This window comes from Gouania willdenowi, chromosome 14 (assembly GCF_900634775.1).
Source record: "Gouania willdenowi chromosome 14, fGouWil2.1, whole genome shotgun sequence".
NCBI lineage: Eukaryota > Metazoa > Chordata > Actinopteri > Blenniiformes > Gobiesocidae > Gouania > Gouania willdenowi.
The window spans coordinates 23,406,822-23,431,118 of record NC_041057.1 but is presented as its reverse complement, the minus strand read 5'-3'; the positions used below and the strand labels follow the sequence as shown (position 1 = coordinate 23,431,118).

Sequence of the window (24,297 nt, the reverse complement as noted above, 5' to 3'; positions counted from 1 at the left end):
CATCATCAAACCCAAAGTGTTCTCATATAACAGAATTTGACTTGCCACTTGTTTACCAAGTATTTTTGCTGCATTTCTCCTGCCGTGTTTCAAGACCCTAGCAACAACATTCCTCATGTTAGCCTGCAGGCTTGCTTTGGCTTTGAGAGGGGCGGAGGGGAGGAGCTTGCATGTGCGTGGATTAAACAACTCAAAGTTAGTATTAATAACATGTGTGTGTCAAGCTTCATTATTTGTAGATGTCCAAAATAGTGGGTTTGTTTTATTTAGAAAATAAAACATATTAAATAATAAAATTATATATATATATATATATATATATTTTTTTTTTTTTTTTTTTTTTAAATAATTTTGCCTTGATTATGATATTTTTGTGATCGTTGGGTGTAATAATCAAAATCATAATCGAATTTCGATTAATTGAGCAGCCCTCGTCCAAACTCTTCGGCTTTGACAAACTGACATGTGCTGACTGACACAGAATAATTTCCACTGATTTGAAAAAAAATATTAAGATCAAGAATTCCTGTATTTTGTAAAGTGTCCAATTTGAATGATTCCTCTAGCCCAGGGGTTCTCAACTGGTCTCACCCTGGGACCCACATTTTGCCATTGTCATTGAATCGCTGCCGTTTTCTTTAGAATTCAACCAACCAAAATTAGTTTTTCAAAAAAAGCTGTTGAAAACACACAATATTTTTTAAAACATAAATCTATATATATTCCTGTGTAACATGCATTTCAGAGCATGCCTGTCAAAAGAAAAAGTTTCTTTCAAAATAAATAAAAGACAAGTCCAACATGAGTAATTATATATTTTTGATCAGCTGTCTGTGACCCACCCAGTACAGGTCTGTGACCCACTTTTGGGTCCCGACCCACCAGTTGAGAATCACCGCTCTAGCCAACCTATAACAGTGTGTTTGACTGTACAATTAATAGATTGGTTTTTTTTTTTGTTTTTGTTTTTTTTTTGTTAAAATCATAAAACTTTGTCAATGGAAATGATTTCTAAGGCAGAATTACCATAACCTGAATGACCTGAACTCTTATGTAAACTTTAGCAGATTACATTTAAGATTTTTTTCTACCGGAATGCAAAGTGGTGCCAGAGCTCCAGTGCTGGCTTTTCTTTTCAATCCATTTCGAAATATTTTTACATTGAATTGAAGGCTTAGAGCAGTGGTTTGTATAGGGGATAATTTTTACAGGTCAAACTTAATGTAACACCTCCCCTAACCTGCTATTGCTCTGAAGCTCACATAGTATGTTTTAATAAAGTCTATCTTGCATATCAAAGACAAACAAAATCCACAGAAATGTATTTGGAATTTTTAAAAAACTAAACAGCTGGTAAAATTATTAAAAGTACTACAAAACAAAACAAATGTGGGTGCAATTTGCCCTCTGAAAGTGACACAGGTTGCAGTGCTATATTATAGATCATAAAAGTATGTTACTAAGACTCCTATGTTTTCAATTAGAGATGTTCGATATTCACTTTTTGCCGATATCAATATATACACAGACTCACCCCCCGCAACCTAATTTTCGGTCACATTATTTATCTCTCATGAAAATAACAGGCAATATCAGGTAACTTTAATGGAATGCCCCACTGGATATATTCCACAAGAAACATCATTAATGCATCATTAATTGGGTTCTCCCCACCCAACCCTGGTGGATATGTGTCTGTGGTGCATCAGTTTCGGAGAGTAGGATTGCAGCCGTCTCCTTCGGGGGAATATATATGATATATTCATTCATATTTTGGTAATAAAATATATTGATATTTTCCACTAGCTCCCTGTCCAGGGTGTACCCCCGCCTAACGCCCAATGAGAGTTGGAGATAGGCACCAGCAGACCCCCCGAGACCCTTAATAACAGCAACAAGCGTGTCAGAAAATGGATGGATGAATGATATTTTCATTAACTAATAAAAACTAAACTATAATATTCACTTGGGGAAAAAATCTAGTCAGAACTCAGTTTCCTTTTTGGGAGGTATCCGGCAATCATAACTACTTTTGCTGCGTGGAAGGCGGGACAAAGCTGTAAGTCACACCAGTAAGCTGATCGTGTTTGCAGATGTAAGACAGCTCATGTGGTCTTATGCATTGATCACTTTAAATCTGTCTGTGTGTATTTACAAACATTAATGCCATCTCATATTAGATTAATAAAGGATAAATGTATCTTGTAAAAATGAATAAACTCTTAAGCAGTCAACTCTAAGTAACAGATTTAGTCACCTAAAATCTTAATGTCATTTAGTTGACGAAAACGAGACTCCCTGTCTCTATTAGTAGTGTAAGAAAAGTGTTTGTCACCCATTGCTTCATGTGCTTTCTTTGTTTGTTTGTTGAACCATAAAGTGGCAAACAGAATAGAAGCCTGTCATTGATTTGTATCGTGGTATCGTGCTTGGAAGGCACCACATGTAATAGAGTTGGAGGGGTGTTTCATAGTAGACACAAATAACCAGTGATGTGCCGTCAGGGTAGGCAAGGTAGGCAGTGCCTACAAAGAGAGCTGCCTTTGGATGTAACCTCGCATATGCTAAATGCTATACGTAAGTTCACAGTATGTTAGTGAACTGTTTTGCCAAGTAAATGTGAACATTTTGCTTACTTTTTAACTCATTCACTGCCCGCCATTTTCAGAGCAGCCAACCCCATATCTTCCAAGACCCACAGAATATTTTGTATTATAGCAATCTGAAATCAGAAAGATTAGACTCTCTACTTTCATCAGAATATTTTTTTTTGGTTAATAGCTTGTTTCGTTCTTCCGTAATCAGCATTTGAATAGAGGCAAGTTTTACACAAATCACCAACACTAAAAGCGGACATGCCGAGTCTCACCGCTTGCCTTGTTTTTTTTGACAATTTTCTCTTACCATCGCGACACTCAATACTTAGTTCCACACATGCTCTGGTCGAGTGTGCGCCATTTTCTGTCTTGTAAACTCTTTTCCTCTCCCTCTGAGCTCTGCCCATCACGAGTGATCTCTCATCCAAAGGTGCGCTGCTGTCACCTACATGTCACCAGTTGGTCACTACATCATGGTACAAGCTCGATATTCACGGTAAAGCTTTGTCACACTGTCTCCTAGCAACCCCAGCCAAAAAACACAAATTACGTCTTTAGAAGTCATTGGCAGCCAACGTTAATAATCCAAATGACGTCTTTAGACGTCAATGGCAGTCAATGAGTTACCATTGCTAATGCTAATTTAAAGGTGTTTGGTAAATGTTAAATTCCTTTTTCAGTCTTTAATTGGTCTGGATGAGTTAATTGATTTGACCTTAGCTCATGTGCTTTGGAACCTTCCCCTCAGTCCTATATAAGAGGTGATTGGAGGCCTTGTGGGGGGTTGGTGGTCAGTATCAGAGCTGTCACGTTGTAAAGCAAAGTTTGTACAGAGTTTTATGTAGAGCTTTGTCTTCATTTGTTTTCACATTTTCCCCTTTTTGCAAGTTGGATGCATTTTATTTTTCTTCAGGCCTGTACTGTAAATACTGCTGCCTTTTTTTTAACTGTAAATAAATACATTTTGACTGCATTTTTGGAACCTTGGACTACGTTTTGAGCCTAACCCACTAGGCCATTCTTACACTCCCACTGAAATAATCCCGATGTCTAAATTATGACTAAAACTAAGTGGCATTTTAGTCAAAAACTATGACCAAAACAAAATCAGAATTTGCTATAAAAATCAACACAAACAAACACAAAAGTGGATCTTCATTACTAGGGCTGCCAACTTTGGTCATTTAGTCGATTAATTGGTCGATGTCGTCGTGGGTGACCAAGATTTTCATTGGTCAACCAGCAACGGTATCAGTTTCAATACCGTTAAAAAAAAAAAATGCAATGCACTTATATAGGTGATGAGGATTAAATATCAAATATAATTTATTTAATGCCTAAACATGATTCTATGTCCAGCAACAGCTGTGTAAGTGAGTGCTGTCTGCAAAAAAAAAAGTGTTGCGCTTCAGCTGTCAGCGCAGTGTGCTGTCCTCAGAGCAGATAAGAGCAGAGAGGAAATAAATAAGACAGATTTGAAGCACAAGTATCCACTTTTTAATCAATCCTTTTTCTGCACAAGAACATGGATGATCCTTATATTTGATACGTGGATTATGTAAATAGATCCACTGCTGTCTCTGGCGCAGCGAGGCACACTGCTCACCTGTGTTTGGATGTGTTTGTTTCCCTGTGCGCTGATCTGATGTTGACATTAACAGTTGCTTATTAATAAAAGCAGGCTTACCACTAAAACAAACGTAAATATGTCATTTGTATGAGGAAAAAAGGTTTTAATTGTCGGTTTCAGGTCGGACACGGACATAAATACCTAATGTCTGTCAGACCTGTAGGTAGTGTTGTGTTCAAGACCACACTATCCGAGACCAAGACTTGCCCGAGACCAGAATGCACCGAGACCAAGACAAGACCAAGACCGAGACAAGCGGAGACCGAGACCAAGACCATAAACATTTTTTTTCAATTTAAAAAAATATATAAATAAATAAAATTATGACAAGATTTGACAGTTAAATAACATTCTCTCTTTAATTTTAGTTTCTTTTAAATACATTTGACAGAGAAAAAAGGTGCCTGCAAATTTACTAAAATATTAAAACTACTACTGCTACTGCTAAATTCACAATTATTCTCCATATTTAAATTTTTTTTTATGTCAGCTGAATGTACAGAAATAACAATTCTCGATTCTGATTCTTTGAGTTGTGCAGGTCAACAGGTCACAGATTTCACAAGATAATTTTTTAGTTTGAAAAAGCTTTTACACAGGCCATTTTTATGAATTCACTTAGTTGATACAATTTAATTTGGGTACTGTAATGTAACTAGGATATTTAATTACGAAGGTCTCCAATTGTAACTGTAAAAGTGAAACATGCTGAAACAAGTTGTCATCAGTGTAAAAAACATAGAGCTACAGGTAGATGTGAAACAAAATAAAACAAACTCAAACCCTGGAGCAGTCATGTGACAAATCAATCAACAGTTCTTGTTGTGAAAGATTATTATTATCCTGGAAACAGTGGAAACAGAAACTATAAAAATAGTTATATTGTGAACCTGTTTATATGGGGAACATATTACTGTATATACATAAATGTAATTGGAGTCTAAAGCCACAAAAAAAAACACCACTTTAAAAAGATAATAGACTAATATAAGACCTCTTTACAGATATTTGGGTCATTCTGCGCTAGTGCAACTTGCGTTGATGACGCGCTGGTGACGACATAATCCAAGATGGCGGCGGCCCGGACTACAGCCGACACTATTTAATAAAAGCTATAAAAGACATGGATATAATGAAAAGAGTGGATGGACAGAGGCATAAACATGCAGACTTTCACACGGACACACACAGAATTATTAAACACACATGGACCAAGGTAAACGGAACAGGCTTCACCGGCTGGCAGGCACTAGGAACAAGAGGCAGAGTGAATGCGTCCCTATACTGCTGCACAGGCTGTAATATCATCAGTTTATCATTTTACCAGTTGTTAGAGCTACTGTCTTTACCAGGGAGAAAATATTTATTCCTGGTGATTGTTTTCTGGAGTTTTACTGGACTTTTTACCGATGATTAGTTCATACCTTTCTTGCGCTCCGCGGTTCAAACTGAAACCGTAGCCAGACACACACACACACACACACACACACACACACACACACACACACACACACACACACACACGCACACACACACACGCACACACACGAGTGTGTCACACACGTCACTCAGTCACATTAAGGAAGGTTGTGGTCATTATACGGGGTGGATTAAAGAATGAATAAAGGATTGTTTTATCCCGTTCTTCTCCGTGTTATTATCACATTATAAAAAAGTTTAAAAATAGCAGGAATTAGTGCTGGTCTCGAACGGTCTTGAGGGTAAATCCCTAACCTGGGCAGCCTGAGTCCAAGACAAGTCAAAATGCTTCCGAGTCCGAGACGAGACGAGACCGAGACCTTTAAAATTTGGTCTCGAGACCAAGACCGGTCTCGACTACTACAACACTACCTGTAGGTTTTGCTTTGTCGGGTTCTGGTCAAACCTTAAATAAGTTTCATCTCATAAATGGTCTGTGTTTAAAAGCAAATTGGCACCACAAAATGCCAAAACAAAATATGTCTCTCTTTTTCTTTCTCCTCGTCTTCCTCTGCACCTGCTCATTCATTCTCCATTTTTTTTTTTTTTTTTTTTGGTCGACTAATCGCTACGTTTTCCATACTCTTAGTCGACCAACCATTTCCTTGGTTGACTACAGCCCTATTCATTACACTGTAAGCATCAGGATATCACCCAATTTGTGTCATTTCCATAAAAGGGATTGTATTACCTGCCTATTCCCATTCAAGATGAGCATATTCAGATTAATGTGGAGACATATTGAGGTAATTAGAGGATGAGTGAGGCTGCTATGGGACCTGAGGGTGTAGCTCTCAGGGATAGCCCCATCTGATCAGACACCTGTCAGAGGCAAGGCACGCTGTCAAGGACGTCTCAGATAACTGTTTCACTGTCTCACTGAGTGCAATGCACACACTGGTATTAATAGAAACTGCTCTGCACCCTAAAGCTATTTCAAGAAGCCACTGGAACAGGGATGGCCCTCAGCTCCCTCAAGGCACAAGGCATCTTAAAACCACAGACACTCACAGACATTTACAGCTACTTACTTGGAGAATTCAAACTTTGGGAACCGGATGAAATTCTTAATGTAGATGGTGAAGTTTTCAGCTTCCCTTAACAGTGGCTCTCTAAGAAAGGAAAACAATGAGCGGGGTGACAAAATGAACACAAACATTGCTGACAGGCTGCATTAGTAATAAATAGAAGCTGTGAAATATCTTTGTCAGAGTAAAGGATCAGAGTGAGCGCCGATGTGGAAGCAAAGTCCAAAGTTCTGCCACAAAGGAAGGAATCTCACATGGGTCTCTTGCTGTATTCAACAGGACACCAGGCATAGATCTCACAGGTTCCCGTGCTGTTTAAACACAGGCCCGTCTTTATTCCTGACAGAGAGAGGTAAAGGGTCCTCAGTCAGTTACTAGAAATGTACTTAAACAGTCTTAAACAACATAAATATATGTGCAATTATAGCTGCGGCTCAGCAAAGGTCGGGGCCAGGCAATTTTAGGCAAAACACAGCTACTATTAGTGTGTAAAGGCAGATCTCAAACAGCTGTCAAAAATTTATTTATATTAATTGGTAATTTGCTATTAAGAAATGCTTCATTTTTGCATTGATGGCAAATGTTCACATGAGAGCCAAATTCAAATCAAAATGCTGTAAGAAATTTTCAGTTTTTGAGATAAAATTCTGATATCTTCCAAACATCATGTACAATGACTCCAAAATTCTATCATTTCTTAAAATTAAAATTAAAAATGTATTAAGCAATAATTTAGCAAGATACTTGGCCACTAATGTATCTTAAGAAGTCATATCACTCTACTGTATGTTGATAGATTTTCAAATTTTTTGTAACCAACTTAAACTAGACGAAGAAGGGTTGAGTTTAAACGGTTCCTGCTCAAACAGTTGGCTCTTCTCACTTGCTAACCCTAAAACAGTAGAGGTAGAAGATTAAAACATTTAACAGGTTCAAATTTCCATAAGGAATTTCTTAACAACTTCAGTTCTACTTTAGTTCACCTGTAAATAAATAATTTTCTTTGCGTTGCACATTATTTAATAAATAACTTATCCTCAAAACTTTCCCAATCATGCAATGATCCTTACCATGGCCAGCAGTCACAGGCTCTCCTTCAATGCAGTCCTCATCACTTTGACATCGTCCATTTGGGACCTTGAAGCTCTATGAGAAATTGTTAATGTTATTTTCATGTTCCGATCAATAGAGGGTTTTCACGGCGCCTCATCAACTGTGTTGTCAACCCGGAAGTTGCCATTTTGGAGATAAGCAGCTGGTTTACAAACAGCACACAAACGAGCAAATCCAGAATTTTGAGAGGAAATGGTGAACTATTGCTGTGTTTTTGGCTATTCTAATTGGTCAGAACATGAAAAACATCAGGGAAGAACAATGTCTGCATTTTATAGTCAGTAGTTCTACATCAGGAGAGCATTGACATGAGATTAGCTCACTATTGTTGCACCAATTGTTATTGATGTATATGCAAACATTGCAAAAGCTGGATTTAAATCCAGCTTTTGGTAGTCCAGTTTGTTCTCCAGGGAGCGGACATTAGAACGCAGGATGGAAGGAAGTGGCGTTCTCTGAGGATTAACTTCTAGCTTGGTTGCTAGCCCCGCTCCTGCTTCTGATCACCTGATCTTCCCTGATCTGTTATAACTTTTGGCAGTCTATAAAACTCCACATTTTTCACGGTCTGACTGATTAGTACAGCCAAAAACACGGCAATAGTTCATCATTTCCTCTCAAAATTCGGGATTGATGACACGGTTGATGACGCGCCGTGAAAACCCTCTATACAAACAAACATGACATTCTTCCTTCTTCACACACTCTTACCTCAGCACAGAAGCCCAGTCTCTGGTTGGGGGTTTCAATGTAATTTGTCACAATGAAAAACACTTGCTCGCCCTGTTAGATCAAATAACAACAAGTGACAGTGAGATGAGAAAATGCTCAAGGGTAAACTAATTAGCCTTTCCTAAATGTTCAAGATTATAGTGAAGCTAAAAGGTCAACCACACACTTACTAGGAAGGGTTCTACAATGGATGGATAGATGGATGGATGGATGATGGAGAAAGACTCACATTGGGAGGTATGACATAGTCCTCAGCACTCCATAGGTAAGGGCCTGTCTCTGTTACGTTGGTCAGAGTGACTCCTTTAAGCTTGGTGATGACTGAGGTCTGGATCGCCTCCTCCTTCTCTTGATAGCCTTTTTTCACCACAAACACCCACCTGAAACACACTTCCTCACTTCAAACTTTTTTAGGGAATTACTATAAAGGTAGATATGTTGCAAAATGTGAGAGCTTGTAGAATGTGATGTGAAGTTGTGCATAAAAAATCCACACACGTGAAATCATTTTAATGCCACAAATGATGAGAAAAAAATGTATAGGCTGATATTTACACATAAAATTACAGCTGCAAACTTGTAATCCAACATTTATTCACATGTTTTTTAATTACTTGCGTAAATGATCATTTACAACCACAACTCTCCGGTTACAACTTCTCGAATCTACCGCTACAGATGCACAAACTACTTTTCTCGTGTGAATCTGCGCTGCTTGAGTTTTGCAACACATTTTGTGAGACGTCTGTAGCAAAAATTGATTCATGCTCGTAGAAATGGCCCCTCCCCTCCCCGCTCCCCCATGTGTGGCAAATTTCAGCATCCTGCCTTTACAGTGAAGAAAAGTGACTTTGTTTCGGTCATATCATCGGCTGCTGTGCTAAAAAGACACAGCCCACTGTCTCCAAATCCTTGCTTCTGATTGGTCAATCCAACATTTGTGACATTAAATTTATTTCACGTGTGTGGATTTTTTTATACACAAGCTGAAATCACATTCTACAAGCGCTCACATCACATTTTACAAGCTCTCACATTTTGCAACATATCTACCTTCATAAATTACACCTTTGCTAATTTCTCTTCATCACAGCCCATACCTGTTCATCACCATCAAATGAAGTAAGATAAAGAATAATTTATATTAGAATAGAATGAAAACACTAGGAGAAGTGCGTTAACAATTTAACGTTTTGCCTTTTTGATATATCCATGTTTACTGTTTGGGAATTGAACTACTTTATTTATTTATTTATTTATTTTTCTCTCCATTGTATTCCAGTAATACAGTTTGCGTTTTCTTATTTATCAGTGGCTCTACACAATTTGTTGTGTTTTGCTTTGTCTTGAATCATACTTTGGGTATTAAAATATTTGTTGTTCTTGAATAGTATATATCATTTTTAAATCAACTTTCTTATTCCATATTTCGGCGAATATATTGAATATATTCGCAATTATATCGGCTTTTACACCAAATCCCATATTGGTCGGGCTCTAGTTCCTGATCTGATTTGGGTTAACATCATTGATTCTTGATTACATCTTGCTTTCATAAATTAATTACTTTATCCATTCATTTTTAGACCCACTTGCTCCTATTTCAGGGTTGCGAAAACCCAATCAAAAAAAAAACTAATAATAATAAATGGACTTCCCTTTTAGAGTGTATGAGTGATTTGAGCTTTACAATGTTATTAAACTTTATTCATTAACATGCACTGGACAGTTGTGGTCAAGAATAAAACCATCAACCTCTTGATTGGAAGACAACACAAGGTTCCAGGTAGACCATATAACTAGAAAAGGACAGTTACAATCTGCTTAAACATATCTCATGGCTGAATGTACTTTAACTCTCATTTTGTGCAACAGGATGATGTTTAGCATTATTCTGAGAGATCATCAGGTGATCTGTATCAAACTGCCTAATAATACTACATCAGTTCAAAGATGTTTTATCACAGTTGCCTTCGACTCTCATAGTAACTGTCAGAGTTAGGTTGCTATGTGTATTGAGCATTTATATTGTATTTTCATTGGAAAATATAAGCTTATATTTGGGATGATGATGGAGGACTTCTCCTTGGTCAACAGCCATATTGAAAGCCATTTCAGCATAAATCTGATATGAGTGATATCAACAATAGTAAAGCTGTACTAGTACTTAAATTTAGAGTACAGTACATGTACTCAATTTTGTTTTGAGTACACTTTAGTAGTGGGGCAAAAAAGTGTAACGAGAAAGCATTATTTTGTCGCAACCAGCTTTTATTATGAAAGTTCTATTGCCACCTCCGACCCAGCCTCTTGCAGCTTGACTCATCTCTCCTGCTTCCCCAGCTGCACGCAATCACCTAATCACCAGCCTGCTATTTAAATCTGCAGTATGTTGTTTTTTGGCATCATTTGGTCAAAAACCCATAATCATATTTGAGTATATTGTAATCCAAAGAGTTCTGAGTGGACAGTGAATCTATTCTCCTTCTTCTTGCCCTGTAAAAGACATTTATACATTCAGGAGCGTGACGTGCTCCATGAGCTGTTTTGGGCGTTACTATTGGATGCTCGACTGAAGTTAGGCGCGTTTACATACCAAGTGTAATGACTGACATTCCAGCAGAAGTCTCCATCGCGGTGTTAGACACAACAGTTACACAGCAAATCAAGCAGAAACAGGCAGACTGATGTGGAGAAGCAATAATTTAAAGGGCCCATGTTACACTAAATCAACTTTTCTGTGCTTTAAACATCATAAAAGTTCTAATTGGGCTTCATACACATGCCCAAAGCGTTTTTTTCATTGATTCCCTCAAACGTTAGAGGGTGATTTGCTCCTTTCTTACTGCAGGGCGAGCCCAAACACCTCGCTCCAATTTGATGACGCGTTCCCACTTTGATGACAAATTTAACGCAGCACTGAGCTGGAGAACCTGCGCCTTCAGGAAGCTCTCTGCTGTGATTGACATGTAAACAGACACGCCCATGAAGGTGAGCATTTCAGCATCTTTTGCGTAGTGTTATGTATATATTTTCTACAGTCTACGTTTGTACCGATGAACGCCCAGTCTCTGTCTTGTGTTTATAAAGCATCATGAGCTCAGCTACGGAGTGGGTGGGAGGAGGGCAGGCTGTCCTCTGGCCCTACGTCACTTTGCGTATATAGACACGCCCACTCATTGATATGCATAGTTTGTGTAGAGTTGCTCAGAAAGTGACATTTCAGAGGCTAAAACTCTGGAACACAGGCGAGTTTGGGAAAATAAACCTCAAATACTATGTTTTTGGGGTTCTTAGAACAAATGAAGACGAGTGAAAAATGATATGGGACCTTTAAAGTCACAAAACATACTCTGGAGGAACAGACTGCTTTGCATCCTTGCAGATCCCCATGACTGTGCAGGATCCGCTACACACACTGGTGTCAGAGGGAGAGTGATAACAGACGGCATAAACTGTGTGTAAACCTAAGAGAAGCATATTCAATGTCAATTAATTTCATTGTCTGGAGTGATGGTTGTTGCTCTGCCCTGAGCGGCAGCTGAGATCACAGCTGACTAGGAATGGGAATTGATAAGAATTTAGCGATTCCAATTCCATTATCAATTCTCTTATCGATTCTCATTGGGTGAGGGAATTAAATAATACAAATTAATTTGTTTGCTTTTACTCTTTATCATAATATCTTTGTCTCTTTAATTTCCTGCAGGGATATCAGCTCTCTTTTAATCCACCAGGTAAAGACTATTTTCACTGGATAATAATATATACAAAAGCGCTATATAAAATTGATGAATTATTATTATTATTATTACAACATATGACACATTTTGGCTACAAACATTTGAGAATATTTACAGTGCTCCTTTTGAACTTGAACAACTTGATCCAAAACTAATTCAGACATGAAACAAATAATTCTTCTGTAAAAGAAAAACATATTAACCAAAAGTACAACCGCAGTAAAACTTTAGTTTAGCTTTTGTTTACATTTCTATAAATGGCCCTTCAGAGACGACGTCCCTGTTGGTATATGTGACGTCATCAGCCGTGTGTGTGTGTGTGTGTGTGTGTGTGTGTGTGTTGGTTTTTCTACCCTGGTGGGGTCCACCTCCTGAAATATCACTCACGCCGTGGGGACCGATTTTCCCCGTGGGGACCGGGGAAAATTCAGGTTTGAACTTTTTCAGTGACTTTTTCAAGTGATTTGTGTGTTCCCTTAAATTTTTCATGATTTTAGAAGTTAAAATCAGATCTGTATGACCTTCAGAAAGGGTGGTCCCATAAGACACCATTCTGTCATTGGTCCTCACGGTGTGATAAAAACGGGTGTGTGTGTGTGTGTGTGTGTGTGTGTGTGTGTGCGTGCGTGCGTGCGTGCGTGTGCGTGTGTGTGTGTGTGTGTGTGTGTGTGTGTGTGTGTGTGTGTGTGTGTGTGTGTGTGTGTGTGTGAACATCTGAAAGAGCAAACTAATGACAACGATCAGTACCAGTCCACCTCCTGTGTCTGATTACTTGTTATGAGGACATAAACTTCTTGCTGAAGTTTGTTGTTTTCGGAAGAAAAGTCCGTGCAAGACGCAACTTTAGCGCAAGTGTACAGAACCTGAAAGTAACTAGCGTAGCAACAGAGATGCTACAAACAGAGCACGGAGGACAGCACAGCTGCGGGTGGAGGAGGTGGATTTTCCACCGTGGACAGCAAACAACAATATGGTGAAAGGAGCTTCACTTGGTGCTAGCATAAACACGATATACAGGACCTGGAGGAGTTTATCGTTACATATTTGCGACGTAACAGAAACCGATAAACGGAATTGAAATACAAGCAACCAAACGATTCCTAGGAATTGGATTACTGGGTGCTGGTTCTCAGAAAGAACTGATTTTCAATTCCCATCCCTCCAGCTGACTGTGTGAGCTCTGTGACTGGGAGGAGCTGACGGCAGCAGCCACTGCTCAGGACAGTAACTACAAAGTAACGTGTGCATTCATGTCAAAAGCTGAGTTTCCATTACAGATTTTTGCAAAATAAAAGTGATATTTCTAAATGTCGACAAAGAATAATTGCGCTTTGAACGTGTTTCCATTAAACATTGTTTTGGGCTGGAGCCTCGCAACTCCTGTGAAATCTCATCCCGCGAGACTTCGGCGCAGGAAGACGGACGCACCAAATCTCCTTATAAAACTCTGTATTCCTTTGTTCTTTCACGCCCAATGTGGCAGTAATATTTTTTCAGTATAACGCTAAGAAATGACCCGGTCCCCACTTCTGTCTACACGTACCGCACCATGTTTACTCGAAGAAAAGCGGTCATGTGACCTGGTACGTCACGTCATGTGACATGTATTTGCAGAAAAAGTGCTTCCATAACACTTTTGCAACACACCTCAATATTGAAACGTCTGAAATATGTCCTGAAATATGTCCTCAGTAAAGCCGAGATATTTGAGTGTTTTTCTGAAATTTGGGTGTTTCCATTAACAGTTTCTATTGCGCTATTTAGATTTTGCACATTTCCGAGGCTAATGGAAATGCAGCTACTGTCTCTAAAACACCAGAAAACGCTCCACTAACACAAGATAACGTCTATACATTTGTCACTAGTCTTTATTGAGATAAAAGTCGCCAAGAGCGTTCACAAATGACACCGTTAAGGGAGGCAAAGTTTGGTTTCCGTTTCAAAACGGAGCAGAGAAAGGATTCTACAAACTGCAGCTTTAAGCTCTGCTCTGCCTCTTCTCAGTTGTCAGATTGTCTGCATTCTCATGACCAGCGCTGCACCGCTCTCTGGTTCTTCTCTCCTCAGCCCCTCACATGGTACCGCTGCCTGATAGTGCAGATTTGCTGGTTAAGAACCCTGCATCATCTAGCGACATCTGCCTCTTGGATCTGTACGATCGGACTGGCTTCCCGGAACTGAACCTTGCTGTTTACCTGATTCATTCCTCCTTGTATTGATTTCACAACACAGCACAGATTGAACATTTTAACTCTAAAGCCGACTGTCTTACATCTGGGCCCAGACTTGTTCCTCCCATACAACATATGTTGGGTGACTGTGGCTTGGGTGGTAAAGGGCTCGCCTATAATTGAGAGGTTGGGAGTTTGATCCCAACCAACACCTGTCCAGGGCACCCCCGCCTAACGCTCAAAGAGAGCTGGAAATAGGCACCAGCAGACCCCCGTGACCCTGAAAAAAGGAGCAAGCGGTTCAGAAAATGGATGAATGGATGCTAATATTTATGTTCATATGTGATACAGTTATTTAGAATTACTCCAAATTTACAGTTAATGTCAGTAAACAATGTTATTATTAAATTTGAGATGCAGTTGTTGCAAGTGTAGTGATGAGCTCATACAATTAAGGTGTACTGAAGATCAATGTTTGGAATAACGGTGTTTAAAATAACGGCGTTAGGTAACGGCGTTTATTTTTCAGTAACGGGGTAATCTAACTAATTACTTTTTATGCCGCTACAATGCCGTTATTGTTACTGAATGCTAAATGAGGTGCGTTACATGCATTGATTGAATAAACTGTGATCCGAAAGCAATCCTGGCTTCTTACTCAGCTGTAGTGAGGAGGTGGGTTCAAAACAAGGTGAGCGATTATGATTGGCTAAGGCGGCGTCATGTTCCATGGTAGCCAATCAGAGCCAGTGTTTTTACACATGTGCCAGCAAGAGGAGGTGGGTTAAACACAAGGTGAGCAATTGTGATTGGCTAAGGTGGCGTCATGTTCCATGGTAGCTAATCAGAGCCAGTGTTTTTACTCGTGTTCCAGCACACACACACACACACACACACACAACCACTACAGATTTGATGAAGCAGCAGAGATGGCGAGCGTGGAGCAGTCCAATTAAAAGTTGTCATTTTTAAGGTGGCGATGCAAACGCTACTTTAAATTAATTGTGGTCAAAGGCAAGAACATGCATGTGACGTGTGCATTATATCCAGGAGAGAAGACTTTGTTGACATCCGTTGTAAGCAACTCAAATTTAATGAAGCACCTCACAACACACGCATCTAAAAATCTGAATTCTTTGACATATAGCAACTTTTTTTTTATAACAGTAACACAAATAGTTACTTTCCTTGGTAATGAGTTACTTTTATGATAGAGTAATTTAGTTACTAACTCAGTTACTTTTTGAAACAAGTAGTGAGTAACTATAACTAATTGCTTTTTTAAAGTATAGTTCCTAACACTGCTGAAGATCTAATTTTATCTTTACCATTGGACATTTCATTGTAGTGATTCTTTTAATTGTTAAAAAAAAAAACTAAAAAAACATTTTGATGGAAGTAATGTTGTGCAAAAGTTATCATTATGTTAACCTGTCCTAGCCAACATTTACTAATACACTGCCCATGAGCATTAGTCACAACCAGATATGTTGACAGAAATGTCCCTTCACTGTCAATGTTGTACTCTGTGCATTAGATACCTTCATTGTTTCACATCACTCTGAGAAAGCAACTGGGGGTTGCTATAAATGGAGCTGGAACTAGTCTCCTTCACATCCCCTTACCCCTAAATAAAGAAAAACAAGGCAGATGGCTGATCTCATGAGTTTTTTTTATTATTTTCAAATAGAGCAGAGCAGAAAATGAATTGAAGTAATCATTGTGGACAAAGTCAAGCAAAACCTATAGATGCTCACTTTAAATGTATAAATGAATTATATCAGTCAAAGGTTTAATGCAGCTATCTGTCTACAAAAAGGAACAACCTCGCCATGGTCAAGAAGCCAGCAATCCAAAATTTCACTCTGTAAAATTCTTTTGTTTCTGGTCTGAATGGTTTCACTACCCACACTAACCCTACAACTGGTATTTTCCTTCCCGTTATACGTTTTCCTTGGTTTGTCGACCATCCTCATTTCAAGTTTCCAGTAGCAGGGTCAGAATATAGCCAGGTCACTGGATTAGTTTGAAAAATCTTGTAGTTTCAACCCCCGCCCTTCTGAACCTAGTTGCCATATTCTCACCTTTTGGAAGTCAAGTTTTTTTATTCTGAAAAACCTTTTTTAGCCTCATAGAGCAGTCTGAAATAATGTCCTTTTTTACTAATAATCACAAGATTAATATGTATATATATAAAAAAAGTTCTCCTCTACAACAGTGGTTCCCAAACAGAGAATAAAAAAAATAACAGAACTATTTCTTCAATTTCTCCACACTTGTCACCAGACTGGCTGAACGAATTACACAACACAATATACACAATATAAACAACTATAACATCACATCTGACTCTCACTTCATAATCATCTCTTCCCCACCTCTTCCATTTCCAACCCTGACTCCCTCTTCCCTGTTCCCTTCCCCCTCACCTAGGTGTACCCATAGATATTATAATACGTAGACGCTGCATCGACTGCTGCCGCCCACTAGAGCAGTGCGTCAACAGGGCGACCAACTTGGGCCGGTGGCAATCGCTCCTACAGTGCATTACATCTATAGTGGAATGATGTGCTTACACTATTAAAGTTGTCATAAATCGCTCATTTCTGAAGCAATTTTGTGGGTGTGGAGATTAAGTGTTGTGCGGTGAAACCAGCATTTTTAATATGGTCAGGGAACGTGCGCTGGGTTTATGTATAAAAGCCTAAAACAAAATGGATCCAACACTTTTTATACACTGGGTTTAGACCGTCGTGAGACAGGTTAGTTTTACCCTACTTATGATGTGTTGTTGCCATAGTAATCCTGTTCTCACTAACGTCACACATGTACACAATACAAGGTATTATAGCTATAATACCTTGTATTGTGTACATTTGTGACGTTTTTAAAAAATTAAACAGTTTGGAAATCGGTTCAAAATTCAACGAATAAGTCTACTTAGAGATTCTATCGTAATGTCCATGCACCGCTGCTGCCTTGTAGTGGTGACCTTCGACAGCATGTGTCAACAAAGTAAAAAACAAAACAAAAAAACATCTGTGATTTGTTCCATGTGTGCTGTACTATGACGCTGGTTCACTTCTTACAGGGGTAAATCACCATTGTAACTGTGGCTGAACAGCTAACCTGGTTAGGACCAGGTTAAGATGTAGATAAGATGTTAACGAGTACAAAAATGATTAAGCCTGTATCAAGCGCTCTCTGTATCCACTGATGGATAAAGACATTCATTCTTTTATTCATTCATATAAAATATGCGCTATGGTAACACTGTAGCTCTGCTGCTGTACATAAAGGAAATAATATAGGCAATATAAAATACAAATAATGTCCACCTTATGATGTAAGCTTAGTCATCGGAGCAAAACAATGCGCTCTCATCCCAGTCTGTAATAAATTGAGGAGGACTACCTTACTAGAAATATTTCTGTGCCTTAAAGGGGGGTATCATGTTTTTTTCAGGCACATAGTACCATTCTATAGCATACTCAAATAACTATGCTACCCACATTTTTTTGGGAAAATGCAGCAAATATTTAAAAAAAAACTTAAAAGAAATTTCATTCTGTAGCACACAGTTCATAAAGATTCAACTTCACCTCTGTCTCTTTAAGAAACTCCAAGCTTGTCTGACACGCCCATGAACACTCCCCCTTCAGACTCATGACCATGTTTTACATCTGTTCAAATTAAATCCAAATTTAATGGTAATTTCATCGACTAATAAAAACTAAATTATAATGTTCACAGGGGATGAAATCCAATCAGAACTAAGTTTCTCTTTTGGAAGGTATTCAATCAAAACTACTTTTGTCAGGTAAAATGGGATGGTATTAAGTTAATATTTCAGCTTTAATGAAGGAAAAAGTCAAAAGTGACACAAAATGTTGTTATTGTGCTGCTAGTGATTAATAAAAGAGTCTTTGTGGCTCCACTGACTTTGACCCATTATTGTTTTTCTTGTAAAACTATTGATAGAAAATTTAAAAGTTTTAAGTTTAAATCACCTATTGCCATTTTGAGGAAAAATATAGAGATATGAATATTGGTCCAAATCATCCAGGCCTAATGTAACCAAAACAGTAACGTTTTATCTTGTAAAGGATATTATTGTCTAAACTGTGTGAAATGAGGGGTTCACACACTGTTTAGAGTAGGATTTTATTAATATGAGTGTGTTGCCTCAATAACAAATAGAAATCACTAGACTGATATGCTGCCTTGTTATATAGCAAGTGTTGCTCATGCTAATGCTACACCACTTTAGTTAAACAAAGTAAAAAGACTGTGTGTGACTATAAGAACATGTCAACCCTTTTGTTTGATGATAATTGTACTTGAAACCAGTTTATTAAATTGCTTACATACAATTTTTTTTAAAAATTAAATAAACTTTTAGTAATTTTTTCCATTTAGGGCCATTATTTTAAGTAGGTGAATTTTGTTTTATTGGTAAATAACTTTAAAATAGTCTAAATGATTGGAATGAAAAAAATTGTGATTTTTACATGATTTGCTTTTTAATGACCTTCTTTCTGTTGCAGACAAGGAGAGCTGAGGTAAAGGTAGCACTGCCTTGGGCCACAGTGTTTTAAGTGGGAGCCCCTGCCTCTGTCATCAAGGCATCAAACTCTGAGACAAACATGAGACATGTCCCCAGCTAAATGATGGAGAGTTGGTTGAAATTAAATATTGACAAATAAATGCATTTTGTCAAAATTCTTGTTAGTTTTCATTTCTAATTTTTGGTTGATTAAAACTAGCATTAGGAGGCCACAGTGCAGGAAGAGCCGCTGGCATGGAGGTGAGGACATCAGTCTTAAGGTATAAATCAACGTTAAAACAGGCCAAAGCCATGTTAAAAAAGGACACATTTTTTCGCCAAAACGCATCAGGTCACTAAAGTCTCACTCTTGTCATTTTCTGAAACTTGACAGCCCTGATGTTGTATCATTACAAAAGTGCATAACAACATATAGGGACGAGTGCACCGATAAAACATACGTTTCATGTACAGCAGAGGGTGTCAAACTCATTTTTGCTCAGGGGCCAAATACAACATTTGATCTCAAGTGGGCCAGATATTTTACTCAGGAAAACGAGCAATTTCAACATTAATGTGCCCTAGTTTGCACTTCACCTTTAAAATTATAATTTTATGGAATTATACGAGAAGAATTGCAAAATTTAGGAAAAGTAAGAGTTATTTCAATAATGTGCCATTATATGATATAGGCATGCAAAAACTGTGAGCCCTGCAAATGTAGAGTTTTATTGAATTTATATGATATATAACATAAGAACATAGAATATATACTGTAAATGAATACAATTCTCATAATACCAAAAAAATGCAAGACAAAATAAAACAATGCAACTAAATTATAATAAGTAACTTAAATTAGTAACACTGTCAATATAAGGAATGTAAAGCCACTAATAAATAAGAAAAGGCAAACTTGTGAAAACTGTATTTCTGGAATAAAATGTTTTAAAAATATATCTAAACATAAAAGTGCTCAAATCTCAAACAGTAAACATATATAAATCATAAAAGTCTAAATGTAACTGTAAACAATGAACTTGTGTTTTTATCCCAGTGTTGTCATTTAGTAATCATTACTGCCAATTTATGGGTTGCAGCTTATAATGCAGGAAACAAAGAACAGAGCTACAGTTTCCACACAACATAAAAAGTTAATACATAAGTTACAATGTAAATGCTAAAAAATAATGAAGCAAAAAACTTGTTAAACATGACTGACAAATTTACACTGACAGAAAAACCATAGCCCCCTTTAAATCTGTATTCTACTCTACTGTTGATATATCCGCTTTAAAAGCCTCGATGTATTATTTATTTTATTTTTTTGTTTTTTGTTTTTGTCTTCATCTTGTTCCTCTGTGTAGAGATTGGACTTGTAGTTTTGACATTAATATTCTATCACCCATGTCACGTTCTAGGCAGTAACACGGATGTGCGGCCATTGTGGAGGCACTCTGCAATAAACACTGCGATGGATAAATGTTCAAAACCACAAAAAAGCTCCTCAAAATGCGTTATAGATGCAAAGGCATTGTTCAAACAACGGCCAAACGCCGATGTCTCCTCGACGTCTCCCCAATGAGCAAATGCTCTCCATAATACGTCTCGCTGATGAAACTTCATTCATTGTATCGACGTCGCCGAGATGTATGTGTGCTATCAGGGTTGTTATATATATATTCTAAACGTTTGCTCAATACAGAAAAAGAAAAAAAAAAAACAAAGCATGAGTTACAATGTCGGGCTCTTGACCGATGTCGATTAATCGACGATAGCTAAAATTGGCCTAATTAATTGGCCGGGCTCTACTTTACATAAACTTTATTAACATGCCCGTTATAAAAAAAAAGTAACATATGTGCTAAGTAGCGATCCTAACAGCATTGTTTGAGGCAAGTTTGAACTGAACTGTCAAACAGCAGCAAGAATACTATCAGTTCAGATATTATACTACATACTGTGAAACACACATGCACAGCACACCTGACATCAATAGAAGCACTTCAGAATGGCTTTCAAACACGCTGCCACTTTAAAGTGAAAACATTTTCTATTTTTAACTTTGTGAATCACTCTCTGCCTTGGTTGTTTCTGTGTCATTCAAAGAGTCCACTCACCCAATGATGTATCCCAGCACAGCCAGCTGGTAGAGTCGGAATAATATCCCTATCCTTTTGTTTTCTGCGATGACATATTTCTCTGTCTTGTAGTTGAGGAGAGAAAAAAAGAAGCCCCCCCAGCCTGCCATTCCTCCCCCCGGCTCGGTCAGCCCAGTGTGACTGTGACAGCAGCTCAGGGGACGGGCTGATATAAGCAGACAGCGGCCAGTCCCACTCACTGCACACATTCTCTCTCTACCTAAAAGCAAATCAAGCTTTTATCTAAAGCTAGTTTTCATTAGCTCAATCTGAATTCTAAGAAACAGGTGAAAAAAAACTGCTTGCTACCATTTTATTTATTCATGTATTTTCTTTTACAAAAACATCTTTCTATGTGGTGGACTAAAAAAGCAACCTGTTTATGAACTAAATATAAAGTATTCTGGCTGCATTACATTTTGCACAGAGAAATAATTGCTACTTTGAAGACCACATGTCGAGCCCACTACACTAAAGGAAGGCTTTCCAAATTATTTGACACAGTTTCTTCTCTTTGTGATCGATGTAAATGTGGAGAGATTATTAGTAATGACAACGCCACCTTGATAGTTTCACCCAAGGAAATAGTAATATTTAAAAGAACATAAATGTATAACCCAAGGCACTCAGGCCCGTTGATTAAAGGAGCTTCAAACGTGTTCCCAGATGAACATGTTTATTACATAAATATATTTTAAAAACAGTCTTTATAAAACAAAAGTAAATTAAGAACAATGACCAGTGCTGAGGCTTACCAGCGTGGAAACAATGGTTCAAAGTGGGGGATTCCAAGACGATACACAACTAAAAGGTGACAAATACACACACACACACACACACACACACACGTGGAGACAAGAAACCAAGCAACTACACAGCAGAGCACACGACAACCCTCCACAAGGACCACCACTATTGGCTCTCAGCAACTGAAATAACAAACCAGAGGTTAAACAAGTATTTTACAAAAGAGAAATAACAGCTTGATATCAACAGTAAAAGAGTACACTAAATGGGTTGATGTAGGCAGAAATAAAATACAAAATATAAAGTGAGTAAATAGACAATAAACACATCAAATTCTATTAAACTTAAATACTTTATAAAGATACCTGTGATATCAGTTCAAACCGGTAGCCACAGATGGACATTTCTAGCTCTGGTATTGTCTTCTGCTGGTGCAATGGTGTACACCAAGCCCCCCTGTTGTGGTGCTTTGAGAATTTGGTACACCACAGAGCTCCAGTGATCCTGGATCTTGGGGCGCCCCCTCCGTCCAAAGTCATGCAGGAGCACCAACTGGCCAACTTCCAGCAAGACATCCCGGACCTGCTGGTCATGAAACTGCTTTCTCCGCGCTGCAGCTGCTCTCAACCTTTCACGGGCACCTTCAAAGGCTACTTGTAACCAAGTCTGGTGTTCCTGCAGCCACCTATTGACGTCACCGCCAACTGGTTCTGTCACCCTACCCAGCAAGAAGTCAATCGGGAGTCTTGGCTCCTGACCAAACATTAAAAAGTATGGAGATTCTCCAGTTGCTTGATGGGGTGTGGTGTTATAGGAGTAAAGGAGCTGTGGCAGGCAGGAACCCTAATCCTTTTTGTGGGACAGAGTTTGGAGCATATTGTGAAGGGTCCGATTGAACCGTTCACACTGGCCATTGCCAGCAGGGTGGTATGGCGTTGTCCGGGATTTCTCAATGCCGTAGAGGGCACATAACTGGCAAATGAGAGAGCTCACAAAGTTGCAACCCTGGTCAAAATGCAATTGGGCAGGGACCCCAAACTTTGAGAACCACTCTGTTACCAGTACTTGAGCTAGAGTAGAAGCTTGTTGGTCATGGGTAGGCACAGCTATAGTGTACCTACTGAAGATGTCAGTCATGACAAGGATATTCTCCATCCCATTACGGGTGGGCTCTAATACAGTATAGTCCATGGCAAGCATCTAATATGACCGTGAAGCCAACAAATGGCCCATGGAGCTGCGAACAGTGGGTTGGTTATCTTTGGCGAATTGACCTCTCTCACATGTTTGACACCAATGTGCCACAACAGCAGACATGCCTGGCCAAAAACACCTCTGTCGGAGCAATTCCAGGGTCCGTTCAACACCCTGGTGGCCGTGCCTTTGGTGAACCTCTGTCAACACCTCATCTCTCAGGGCAGCAGAAAGCAACAATTGGGGAACAGTCTCTGCACCATCAGGGCAGAATATTTTCCTATAGAGGACTCCATCCCTTTCAACCAAGCGGTTCCACAGCTGGAGTATTGACAAGACAGGCTTACTCAGCTGTTTGCGCTCCTCCTGGTTGGGCCGCTGCTTCCTTTTTCAAAAGGCCCAGACTTCCCGCAGAACGGGGTCGAGCAGTTGAAGTGCAACAAGCTCAGAGGGTGTCTGGGAGGGCAGAGCAAAAACAGTGGATTGACTTGCCTTCAGATGTCTGGTACCATGCAAGGCCTGTTGTAAGGGCTTGGAGATTGCTGTACCAGGAAGCATAGCCGCCATGACCAGCGGTCCAGGAGGATGCTGGCAAGATAAGGCATCTGCATTTTTGTTGCTTCTTCCAGATTGATACTTGATCTCAAAGTCAAATGAAGCTAGCTGGGCTGCCCATTGCGGAAGACAAGTGGCTGAGTGGGTTATTGTCTGTATCGACATAACACTTGTGGCCAAGCACATACTCCCTGAACTTTTCTGTCATGGCCTACTTAAGTGCCAAAAACTCCAACTTCATGGAGCTAGCACTATTGCGCTCAGTGGGCTTAAGACCTCTGCTGGCATAAGCAATTGGCCTCACTTGGCCCCCTTGTTCCTGCAACAGAACGGCTCCAAGCCCCCCATAAGAGGCAGCTACTTCCAGAATAAACGGGAGGGAGAAGTCGGCGTAGGCCAGCACAGGAGCCGTGGTGAGTTTTGTTTTGAGTGACTCAAAACTACTGCGACACTCATCTGTCCAGCACTCATTGAAGATGCACTTCGTCTTCTTTTTGGACCCCCTCGTGTCCAGTGCAGCCACAAGCCTGTGTAGAGGGGCTGCTAACTTGGCAAACCCTTTCACAAAAACGCCAATAATAACTGGCAAAGCCAAGGAATGACCGGAGTTCTGCCACAGTA

General features: G+C 39.1%; 1 pseudogene; it reads right to left on the bottom strand.

The window, feature by feature from the left end:
* The window catches only part of LOC114475185 (polyubiquitin-A-like), an 81,427-nt pseudogene that overhangs the window by 4,478 nt on the left and 52,652 nt on the right, over nt 1-24,297 (bottom strand).